We start from the raw sequence: 12954 nt of genomic DNA on the forward strand, positions 1-12954 counted from the left end.
GGAATGAATTCTTTTAAAAATTACTACAGAAAGGGTAAAAATGCCTAGAACAAGTGTAACAAGAGCCATTCAGTGTGTATATAAAGAAACTTTTAAAATTCTTTTAAAGAATATAAAGAAATATGGCAATAAATAGAAAGGCTTCCCTGGTGGCGTAGTGGTTGAGAGTCCGCCGATGCAGGGGATACAGGTTTGGGAAGATCTCACATACCGCGGAGCGGCTAGGCCGGTGAGACATTGGCCGCTGAGCCTGTGCATCCGGAGCCTGTGCTCCACAACGGGAGAGGCCACAACAGTGAGAGGCCCGCGTACCGCAAAAAAAAAAAGAAAAAAAAGAAATAGACCTAAATGTTGGAAAACTGTTAATTTTCCCAAGGTAATATATAAATTTAATATCATTGCAATAAAAATATATGTATACATCATGCATACTTCTGTGTGTTTGTGTTTATGTATATATGTGTATGTATATATATATATATATATATATTTGAAATTAAATAAATGAAAATAGAAAGGGAAATTCTGAAAAAGAAGAGAATTGACTGTGTTGGAGTTACTAGCTCTATGAGATATTTAAAACTGTTTAAAATGTAATGTGATTAAAGCATTTTAGTGCTGATATGTAAGTAGAAAGACAGATGGATGAACAAAGTAGAAAATTCAGAAAAAGATCCTCATGCATGGGCAACATAATATACCTAACCCTCTTTAGTAACCCTAATTCTTTATAAGAAAGTAGAATATACAGAAAAGTGTAAAGATTAAAAGGCTATTACCATTTTATTTCATGGAAAATATTGTGATTTGTTCCCTGACTTATAAAATCACATTAATTTTCATGTATTATATATAACATATAAATTATAGATTATATGAATAAACTAAATAAAAACATTAATAGTTTAAAAAATAAATTACATTTATTTAAGTGAAATTATAGTTATGTAGTGTGAAGAAGTAGACAAAACTGCAGGGAGGGAGTATTCTTTGCCCCTTTAGCAAAATCCATTCATAAAATATATTTTTTTCTAGCTTTATAAGACAGGGAAAAATATGCTCGAATTCTTTTCTTCACACAGTATTTTCTCTCATTCAAAGAATAAAAGCAACCTTTTCAGAAATTAAGCTGATTGGAAAACATGGAAATGCAAAATAACTAGAATAGACAAAACGATTTTGAAAAAGGACAAAGATGAAGGACTTTCATTACTAGGTATCTAGTTACAGTAAGGTATCAAGTTAAAGTAATAAAATCAGTAGTACCACAGGTATAAGGATGAAATATTGGTCAACGGAACAGAGTGCAGAAATTGACTCACATCTATATAGTCAACTGAGTTTCAACAAATATGCCAAAGTAATTTAATGCGGGAAAGACTAGTCTTTTCAACAAAGTGGATATCTACATATAAAGAAATGATTCTCTAAACTTACCTTACAAAAAATAATTCTAAGTGGATCTTAGAGTTACATATAAGATTCAAAGAAGAAATTATGAAGGAAATAGAAAACATTTCTAACTGATTGATAATATAAAACACAACATGTTAAAATTCAGCTATAGCAGTACTTGAAGAAAATGTATGTCTTTAAATACCTCCATTAATAAAGAAAAAAAGTGTAAAATCTATGACCTAATTTTCCACGTTAAGAATTAGGAAGGACTTGCCTGGTGGCACAGTGGTTAGGAATCTGCCTGCCAATTCAGGGGACACTGGTTCGATCCCTGGTTCGGGAAGATCCCACATGCCGTGGAGCAAATAAGCCCATGCTCCACAACTACTGATCCTGCACTCTAGAGCCCTTCAGCCACAACTACTGAGCCCATGTGCTACAGCTATGGAAGCCTGTGCACCTGGAGCCCTGCTCCACGATGAGAGAAGCCACCACAATGAGAAGCCCATGCATCACAATGAAGAGTAGCCCCTGCTTGCAGCAACCAGAGAAAGCCCGTGGGTAGCAACGAAGACCCAACACAGCCAAAAATAAATAAATTAAAAAAAAAAAAAGTTAGGAAAAGAAGAGCAAACTAAGCCCAAAAGTACTTAGAAAAAAGAAAATAATAAGAATAAAAGTGGAAATAAACAATATAGGAAACAGAAAACAATAGTGAAAATCAGCAAATCCAAAAGTAGGTTCTTTGAAAAGACTAATATAATTGATTAACTTGATCAAAATGAATCAGAAAAAAGAGAAAGAGTGAGAGAAAGCACGTGAAAGGAAAGTTTCTCTCCTACATAGATACTCAAAATATCCATAAAGAGGGAATTCCCTGGCGGTCCAGTAGTTAGGACGCCGAGCTTTCACTGCCAAGGGTGAGGGTGTGGTCCAAAAAAATAAATGTCCATAAAATGATTTGTACAAGAATGTTTAAAATATTATTATTCATAGTAGCCAAAAACCTGAAAACAGCCAAATGTCCATCAAGTGGATAAATTAACAAATTGTAGTTTATTCAAATAATGAAATACTAATCAGTAATAACAAGAGTTGAAAAAATACACAAAACCCTGGGAATGCTTCAAATATATATTTAACAAAGGAAAGTAGGCACACAACTACTATATAGTCTATGATTCTATTTATGTGAAGTCCAAGAACAGACAAAGTTAATACGTGGTGATAGGAATCAGAAAGTGATTGCCTTCAAGAGTGAGGGTATTGACTGGAAATAAGTATAAGGAAAGTTTCTGGGCCAGTGGAACTGTTATATACCTAGTTTTGAGTGACAGTCACATGGGTGTATAAAATTGTCCAAAACCATCTAAACAATTCATATCTGTGTATTTAATTTTATGTAAATTATACCACAATAATTTATAAATCAATCAGAAACATACCAAGAATAGATAGACCATTAAGATTATATATTACAATTTTTAACACATATTAATGTGAGAATCTTGACAGTTAGAATCCTTGTCTAAAAGGGAAGTATATAAAATGTTAGCATAATAGTCACTTGGAAATCTTATAGTATACTTTCTTAAATTGAGAAAATAGATGAAGTGAAAGACAAATCAAAACCCAATTTAATTGATATTTAAATGATATTTAATTGATATTAAATAATCTTTTACATTTTCTATCCTACATTTGATTATTTTTGTATGACTTTTAAAGATGCAATCCTTTCAACAGCTTATAATTGACTCCCACAGAATTTCTGTGGGATGGAACTAATTATGTTTCTTGTTTCCTCCCCATTCCTTTCTATGCAACTTATATTTCATATTTCATGAATATATAGTAATATATTTATTTTAATTTACATCAAACTTAAGAGAATGTAACAAAGCACAGATACAGTCTTAAGCAAGATAGGTAGCTATGAACAGAATCATCTGATCAGTCTTAGACCACGTTGTTGAATTTGATGGATTGCGTTCTTATGAATTAGGAAAATGAGTGATAGATCCTTTAAAGAGCTCTTTAGAGAAAAAATTTAAGGAAGTTACAATATATATTTTTTCACATAACTCCTTAAGTATGTATAAAATTTTTTTCTATAAAAGTCAATTCCAGAAAATAAGTAGAAGCTTTTGTGGGCAAAATTAACATAACTATAATTAGAAAACATCAAAATTGCAGGCATCATCTACTTTTAATAAATTCATCATCTATTCTTATTGCTTAAAAGTACATTACATGTGCATTTTAATTTCACTATGAATGGAATCTTTTGCATACCCTTGGCAGCAAAAAGACAAAGTCAAGGCTGTCAGGAAAACAATCCACAGAAGCTCCTGCTGAGTGTGCAGCAAGCTGTCCGAGTTTTACATGAAGAGGTCAGAATTTTCTTGGAGAGTCACTTTCCAAGTATAGCATGCTTTCAATAATTAGTATCCTGACTACTCAGGAGATGGTTGTAGACACAGCTGTTTTTTAAGGTAGTGGGCACATCAATGGCAAGGCACTAGGTATTGATTTGCACAGTGACATCCTTCTAACTATGTCATCTGAGTGAAAGAAGCCCCAAATTAACCAATAATAAAGTGTTAGAAGTTGTAATAGCTGTCCTCTTAGGACTTGTTCTAGAAGAGTATAGATGCTCCTCCCTCACCCAAGCCATCAATCCTGCTAAAGGACTCACAGTGACATTAAGTTGACCAGTAGGACAATGTAAAGACTACAGTAATGCTATATCCTATTTGGTATGTGTGTGTATGTGTATGTGCTAGTTATATATCAGTTTTCTGTATGCAAATACATAATAATGTATGGATATCTACATAAATAAAATATACAGTCATGCCATCATGATCTGAAGAATTCTTAATTAAAGAGAATCATATATAACAATCAAACTGCATTTTACATGTTTCGTAAAACAAATCCCACTAATTTGATAAAACTATTTTCAAAGTCAAAAACTAAGTTATTATATTTCCATCAGAATTAGATAAGAATAAACTTCTTGGCAAGATTTGTTTTTTGTTGTTGTTTTTTTACTTTCTGATTTTATTATATTTTCTATTTTAAATATGAGCCTTGTCTACAAAGTTTATGAAGAGATCACAAATAAATCTGGATTAGACTATACTGATATCACCAAAGCCAGAGGGCACACATGTTTCAGAAACAGTCAATAAAAAGATTATAATTACATCTGTTTTGGTTCAAATTATCCTTTGATCCATCATTATATTAAAAATAATTATTAATTTGTAAACTTTTGGATATTATCTTATAATTTGACATAAGCTTTCAAAACATACATTTTCTTGTTCTGGTCTCTAAATTTTTGTGGTCTTACTCATTGAACTGCATGGATTTGCTATTTTAGCTTTTGCATGACCAAAAATTAGGATCCCATCTTACCATTTGACCCATCCCCCCCTTGCCTCATATATATGAAGTTTTTTTATAATGGGTTTTATAGAAACAAAACTTTAGAAAACAGCTCTCAATTTTTACAAAAATAGAGGCTGACATCAACAGGAATGATACTGGCATCAATAAATATAAAGTTCAGCTTGCAATAGCTTTCCATAGCTCATATCAGAATCTCAGCACAAACCATCAGTTTTCTATAGCCTGATATATGGTCTAGTTTACATTAAAAAAGGGAAATCAGCTTTATAATACTGGACCCAGGCAAATTTTTCCAATTTCTTTGGTGAAGTTATTTGTAGTTTCTAAGGAGACGTATAATTATTATTGCATTGCCCTGGGTGTTGGCTAGTTCAAGCATAATACAGAGGGGGCTTCCCTGGTGGCGCAGTGGTTGCGAGTCCGCCTGCCGATGCAGGGGACACGGGTTCGTGCCCCGGTCCGGGAAGATCCCACATGCTGCGGAGCAGCTGGGCCCATGAGCCATGGCCGCTGAGCCTGCGCGTCCGGAGCCTGTGCTCTGCAACGGGAGAGGCCACAACAGTGAGAGGCCCGCGTACCGCCAAAAAAAAAAAAAAAAAAAAATTTGCCTCTAATTGTTATCAGGAAAAGAAAGAACAGTGAAGAAAAATCTTAGCTGGATTACAGTCTATGAGAAACATCTTGTCTTTGGCTGTTATCTTTGTTAGATTACTTTCCCAGGCAAGTATGGAAGTTGCCATTAAAAGTTGATCTAAAATACGTGCACTATTAGTGAATCTCAGTTGGTCAGGGCTGATTATTCTCCATTTGTCTTTTGGGACCATTCACTGCTCTTCTCTTTCCTACTCTGTGCTCCAGGAGGCTTATATCTACAAATTTCTCATTTGTGCTCTCTTGTTCTCTGGATTTTTACTGGGTCTGGCCAATGTAAGGCAGCAGCAGGAGAGTAGAAGGTGGGAGGAGAGAGACTTGAGAGGGACTCAATTCCTTCCTTCCTTTCTTCCTTCCTTCCTTCCTTCTTTATTTCCATCCTTCTCTCCCTTGATGTTATAAGAAGTGGCTGCCACCTTTTACAGCTACAGCCCCTGTCTGGTGACCTTAATCTTATGGCTCCATTGCTCTCCAGGTTCCATTGACATCATTTCCTCTCCTACATCTTCAGGCTTGGAGTAGTAATGGCTGCATGTTCTTGCTCCTCTGCAGAGCTTCACCATCCTACTTAGTTCCCTTAACTCTACCCACACCACTGTAAATTGTCTCTTCAATAGACTCTTTATTTAAATCATTTGGGATTCAGCCTGGTAAATCTAAATATATCATGCACACATATTGTACTTAAGGGTTGCCGAGGCATGTTCCTATTATCTTTTTGAATTGAGAACAAAATTATTTCCTTAATTTATGAAGACATGATAATTGTACCATTGGGGGTATTTATAACATCAAGCTTTAAATTATAGAGTATGTATGTGCAAAGCTTTGAAATCAGGCCTCCAGCATAACTACATTTCACTGATGAAGAGCATAAACTTTGGCATACTGGGTCTTCCATGGATCCAGGTGGTCTGTCAACAAAAGCAGTGTGTAGGGAAGGGCTACAAGTCATGATTATATTTCATGAGGCATAAAATCAGAAAGTTTGGGCCCTTGTCTTATGTAGCTTTACTTTGCTTTAATAACCTATTAAAAAGCTGCTGTTCATTCATTCATCTCAACTTATTTGTAACCCAAAATATAACACCTTAGATAAAATAATTCAATAATTTTATTATCGCCTACATATCATAGTAACTAGGTTTGTCAATGACACTTGAGTGATGAGGTCTATGCTTCCTCCCCTGGAATCTGGGCAGAGGCTTGTGACTGGTCCAGTGAAAAGAAGTGATACCATGAAGCTAGATATTTCTAGGCTTTTTCATAAAAATGATTCAGCTTTTGGCCTGCTCTGTTTCTTCAGACATAAACCTTTGGAAACTTGAACGCCATGAAAATCTGGCCACCCTACAGATGCCATCTTAGAGAGATCATGTGAAGAAACAACAAAGATACAGAGAGTTGCAGGATGAGCTCCATCGATTTGTGCCTTCCCAGACTAGGTGCCAGTCTTGTGAGGAAAGACATGAGGACCCCAATCACAGTCATCATTTGACAGTGACTGCATAGACATCCTCCAACTAGAACCACCCAGCTGAACCTCTCCGGAATTGCTAACTCATGGACATCATGACAAATAATAGGTTTTTGCCTTTGTTTTAAGCCACTGTGCTTTTGAACAATTTGTTACACAGCCATAGTAACCAAAACATGTACAAATTACTACAGAAAAAAATGGAAAAATAAGACTCTCAAGACTTCTGAAAGTTATCCCACCACCTGCATTAGATGCTCCTTTTAATGTAAATTTTAAATTTAAATTTTAAGTTACATTTAAATTAAATGTAGTGTATTTTTTAAAGCATTTGCTTATTAAAACACATATTTATGGATTCCTTCCCAGATTAAAGGAATCAGCATCTTTTGTTCTGAAGCCCCTGGAATTAGTTCTCTCGTTCTCTCTCTCTCTATATACACAATATTTGTATTAATGCTTTTGAGTAGCCTCTCTAAAAATGATGGAATTTAGGAAATCTTGCAGCCTGAGGAAAACTCCAAATTAAGGAAGGCAGCAGCCATTGCAGAAAGATCACAGATTTGGAATCAGACAAAGCTAAGTCCCACTTCACTGACTCTACTACCCACTTGTAAGGATACAATTTAACTGTCCTGGTCTCAGGTTGTCTAGAACATGGGGATGATTGCTACCTACCTTGTATCAGAGTTGCAAGGATGAACTACATTGAGCAGCGTATAAAGAGAGCCTCTTTCCTCAGTTAACACTAATTCTTTCCATTTCTTGCCATAGTTGTAATAGTCTAAATAGTATGTAACAAATATTCAGGATCACACAACTAGCCAAATTTAAGATAAAAGAGATTTATTAGAGTCCAATATATTAAAGAATGTAGATTTTATTTTTCAGGATCATCTTTATTTTTTTTAACATCTTTATTAGAGTATAATTGCTTTACAGTGGTGTGTTAGTTTCTGCTGTATAACGAGTGAATCAGCTATACATATACATATATCCCCATATCCCTCCCTCTTGCATCTCCCTCCCAGCCTCCCTATCCCACCCCTGTAGGTGGTCACAAAGCACTGAGCTGATCTCCCTGTGCTATGCGGCTGCTTCCTACTAGCTATCTATTTTACATTTGGTAGTGTATATATGTCCATGCCACTCTCTCACTTCATCCCAGCTTACCCTTCCCCCTCCCCATGACCTCAAGTCCATTCTCTACATCTGCGTCTTTATGCTAACACATACATATGGAATCTAAAAAAAAAAAAAAAACAGGTCCTGATGAAACTAGGGGCAGGAGAGTCAGTTTTTTATTAAAGGTTTCTTTACGAAGTTTCCCCAAACTTCCATCCCTCAATTTGTCTGCCTTCGTTTGCTTATTTCCATACAGCTAACAGCAGATATTATTTTTTTACACTTTATGTATAGTTTCAAGGTTTACAGAGAGATAATCGGGTACAATTTGATCCTCAAAAAAAAATTACAAAAGTAAAATGCAATCCTGAAACTTAAATAATTTTTGAAGGTTTTATTTTTTTCACTCATCACGGAATCAATATGTTTATTCTTGATTAAATTTTAAAATGTGATTGTAAGAATACAAAAAGATAAATTGAACAAATTAAGATCACATGTCAGTGTATATTACTTGATGATATTGACTTTCTTTGAAAATTTCCTAGAAAAGTTTCCTCAACCAAAATATATTTGAAAACTTCTCAGATTTACCATTGAAATAATGTCAAATATATCAATAATATTGTCAGCAATGAATATCAGAATATAGATGATATGCAAATATTGAAATCTTGGCATATACATATCTGATTGAGACATTATCATTTACCCTGCACTCCTGTGTTACCATATGCCCTTGGGTTCTACTTAATAAACTTTCCTGAAACCATAAACATCTTTTTTCTGCAGAATTTACTGGCAATTGACAGTCTTCAGAAGGAGGAGTGACATTAGTTGGACCATAAGGCCAGAAAATATAGGCCATCAGTCTGGAATCTGGAACACTTGTGGAACAGAGGCAATTTCCAGGAGTAGCCCTGATACGGAAAAAAATGTGTGGCTGTTTAGGTGTGCTTTCATACTTGGACCACAGGAAATTCTTCATAGATCCCATGGATGCTATTCTGTAAGAGCTAGTCCTACAAATATGGGCAAGAAGCCAGGAGGGCTACCATGACCCTTATGTTAACATAAGACAGAGCTTAGCATCTAAAGCTATTACTAGCCATACATATTTATTCTTCTTATTTCCTCAGAACCAGGCATTTCAGTGAAAACTGTGTCTTGGATGTACTCTCATTCATCACATTAAAATTTTTTTAATAGCTTTAGGATACAACTTTTCCAGAAAGACTGTCTTTACAACATGTGACCCCACAAGTCTAGACCCCAGGGGGATAAAGTCCGGAGATGTACTTAAGTAGCACTTTGAGCCCAAAGAGACTTGGCACATTAAACTAATAAAAAAATGACTGTAAAACCATCTGTAAACATGAAGTGCCATAAAAATGCTTATTAATAAGCATTTTTTTCAATTTATATTTATTTTTATTCCAAGATGCCTCTTAAAAAATGCATTATGGTTTATTGTGTATAATGTCTTTCAAACAAATTATATTCAAGGCATTTTAGAGAGTTAAATACATGTCAGTATGTGGCATAAATTATAGAAGGACACTTTGAATGGTAAATGAATTAGTGCATTCAGTCATAAGGCCAGAGAGAAATGGGTTGTGTAAGCGTCTGGTTTGAAATATCTAGACTCCCTGGAACCAACACTTCAAATCCCAGCAGGCCAGCTCTGTCCTTCATCCTTCTGAGATGAGTCCATTCAGTTTACAGTCTGCTAGTTTTCTGAATGATTCCTTGGAACAGTAGACATGTCTGCTCTGTGTGAACATTTTACAAAATCACTGCAAGGAAAAAAATATTCATGAGAATTTAAACAGAGCTAAGATATCATTTTATGTGGGCAATATTTTAGTGGTGAAGAGAGGCTGACTTAGAACATAGCAGGAGTGAGGGATGGAAAAGAATATTCAACGTTTTAAAAGAGAAAAAAGAAGTTAGTATCTGACTGATTGCTACTACTGACCCCTAGAACTATTAAGTATAGGGAAATGGATTCCAATATAATGATAGACTTTACAGCAGCATGGAATTGACCTACACTACATAGTTGATATTTTGGATTGCCTTATGTTTTGTTATGAAGCATTAATCTGAATCTGTAATGAAAAGTATTTATTATCTGGACAAAACTTACAAGATTTTAAGTATGAGGCAGAAGAATAGGGCCCTATAATGTAATGAAAATAACACAAGTCACATTTGAATGTAGCCTTTCTAAAGACATGAGCATGGTGCTTCTAAGTAGTGATTTTCAAGATTTCCCTGTCTCCAAAAACTCTGCCAAGTGTCAGGCATATGATTATAAAAAAGCGGCATTCAAATAATCTAATACAGGGGACATTAATCTTTCCCATATAATGACTTGTGTTGGATTTTCCCAGTTTCCTATTAGGGTTATGAGGATGCTTATAGCATAAATTAAAACTGGGAATGGACATGGTACCAGGTTGTTCCTCTTCCACTTTGAGACACTCCACAAGTCCTGGTGATAAATAAAAAGCTAGGATAATCTAGATGTATCTTCAAATTTCACCAGTAGATTTTGGCTGACCAGTGATTGTAATCAGCTGTTTAAGAAAAACTTATTTTTCTTAAAACTAGTATTTGATATTTTACTTTTCCAAGACACCTCCGTAAATCTACTTTTTTAACCTTCCACTGTTTCGGAATCCCTGCTATTACCTTTGCAAAGGCCATAAAAACAATCCATAGTACTGATGAGGTGCCATACAGACAAGCTGGAAAAACTATCAACTTGTCCTGAGAAGGATAAATTAACAGAAATAAAATAGAAGCATGAGACCAACCTCTGGACTTTTATTAAATACCTCTTCACTATAATGTAGGTATATGTATAGCAATCCTGAAGCAAGGTAACCATTGCTATGTCTGTATGAATAAAGAAGTATCATATTATCAAGCCAATAGATAAATTTCTGCCCTTATTTTAATTTTTTCACTTAGATAACACTTGCTCTTATTTTTAGACCCAAAGTTCTCCTCTATCAGGAAGGTTTGCCCAACTCACTTCTTTGGCTTAGATCCCTTCATATGGCTCTCACAGCATCCATGTGTCTATCACATATCTCATGTAAGGCCTAGCAGTCATTATCATCTCTCTGTCTGTCTTTCTCCTCTACTTGGTATCCTCAGTCTGCTGTGAACTAAGGGTAATACTCTCCAATAAAAGGAGTTAAATATTTTAATAAATAAATAAGTGAATAAATAAATCTCTTTCAAGATTGCCCCCAAATTTCTCCCTTTCCCTGATGTGCACATCCTGTATAATCTTCTGCCTTTGAGTGTAAATATGATGGGATATCACTCCTGTGTTTAAGTTATTAATCAGTTAGTTTTGAGCCAATCAAAAGGAAGATTACCCAGGTGGGCTTGACCTAATCAGATGAGCCTTAACTTAAAAGAGACTTGGCCCTTCCTGAGTCAGAGAGATTGGAAGCGTGAGAAGGACTGTGGAGGGGACCATGGAGCAAGGACCTGAAAGAGTTCTCTGTGAGTTGTGATTGGTCCTCAGCCAACAGTTAGCAAGACAATGGAACTTCAGTCCTATAGCTGCAAGGAAGTTAATTCTGTCAAAAACCTGAGGGAATTTGGAAGTGAATCCTTTCCTCATCAAGCTTCCAAATGGGAGTATAGGAGGCCAATCAATACCTTGATTTCAGCCTGTGAAACCCTGAGCAGAGGATTCTACTAAAACGTGCTGACCCATGGAAACTGTGAGGTAAAATTTTTGTTGTCTTATACTACCAAGCTTGTGGTAATATTTTATACTACCATAGGTAAACTAATACAGAGACTTTTCTTACTAAAACTTGCAAACATTCCCCAACACTGTGGTCCTACCCAGCTCTCTTTTCTATTTTATTTTTTATCATGCTTATCAATGCCTATCTTAATACAAAATTTATGTATCTATTTTGCTTATTTTCTGTTTATCTCCTTCACCATGGAAGTTCCATGTGGGCAAGGATTTTTTTATTGTTATGATTCATTTATTTTTATAACCCTGGTAACCTCAAATATGGCATAGCATATGACAGCAGTCTATATTTGTAGAATAATACATGCATGAATGAAGGAATGAATAAATTAAAAAAATATTTAACATGTCTACCACTTGTGTTGGAGGCTAGAATATACATTAGAACTAAATAAACAAGTAAAAAAATAAACCAATATACTTAACAATACAAATCAGCCTAATACCTTAAAAGCTCTGATTGGATTCAAGGAAGAAGACTAGATCAAATCCCATAGAAATATGTAGTTACTGACAACTTGTTACTGATTAGATATACCATGTAGGAATTTCATTTGATCTGTGATTACTGATTTGCATTTTTAACTTGAATCACAAATAATGTAAATAACTAGTAATTTGAATTTTTAACTTTTGCTACCTTTCTCTTAACTATTCATTTGATTACTAAGTGCATTTAAGCTATAGATTTCCCAGCCAGGTGGGCAAAATAAAGGACATTTTTAAAAATCCAAATTGCCAAAGTGATACAGAGCTAAGATATAGCAGAGATAGGAGCTTCAACAATTGGTATGTCTGCTGAATATTTCATTAATGTAAAAGAACAGTTTCTACTTTTTGTAAAATTTTAAAATGTAAAGAGCTCAATTATGAGAATTGCTATTATGCATCTAGTGTTAGTCAGAAGTAACTGGTCTATGAAATAGAAGTGATTGATAACATGGAAAAACAAATACCATTTCAGACTTTATAGCCAGACAAATATTACTGCTGAGTTAAAGGAGTATTCTATAGTATCGTAGGATAATTTTTAAGAATGTCAAGGAAAGATAGATACTGTCCCATAACTGGTATGTTAGGCAAGAAGATA

The sequence above is a fragment of the Phocoena phocoena genome, chromosome 17 (genome assembly GCF_963924675.1).
Source record: "Phocoena phocoena chromosome 17, mPhoPho1.1, whole genome shotgun sequence".
Taxonomy (NCBI): Eukaryota; Metazoa; Chordata; class Mammalia; order Artiodactyla; family Phocoenidae; genus Phocoena; species Phocoena phocoena.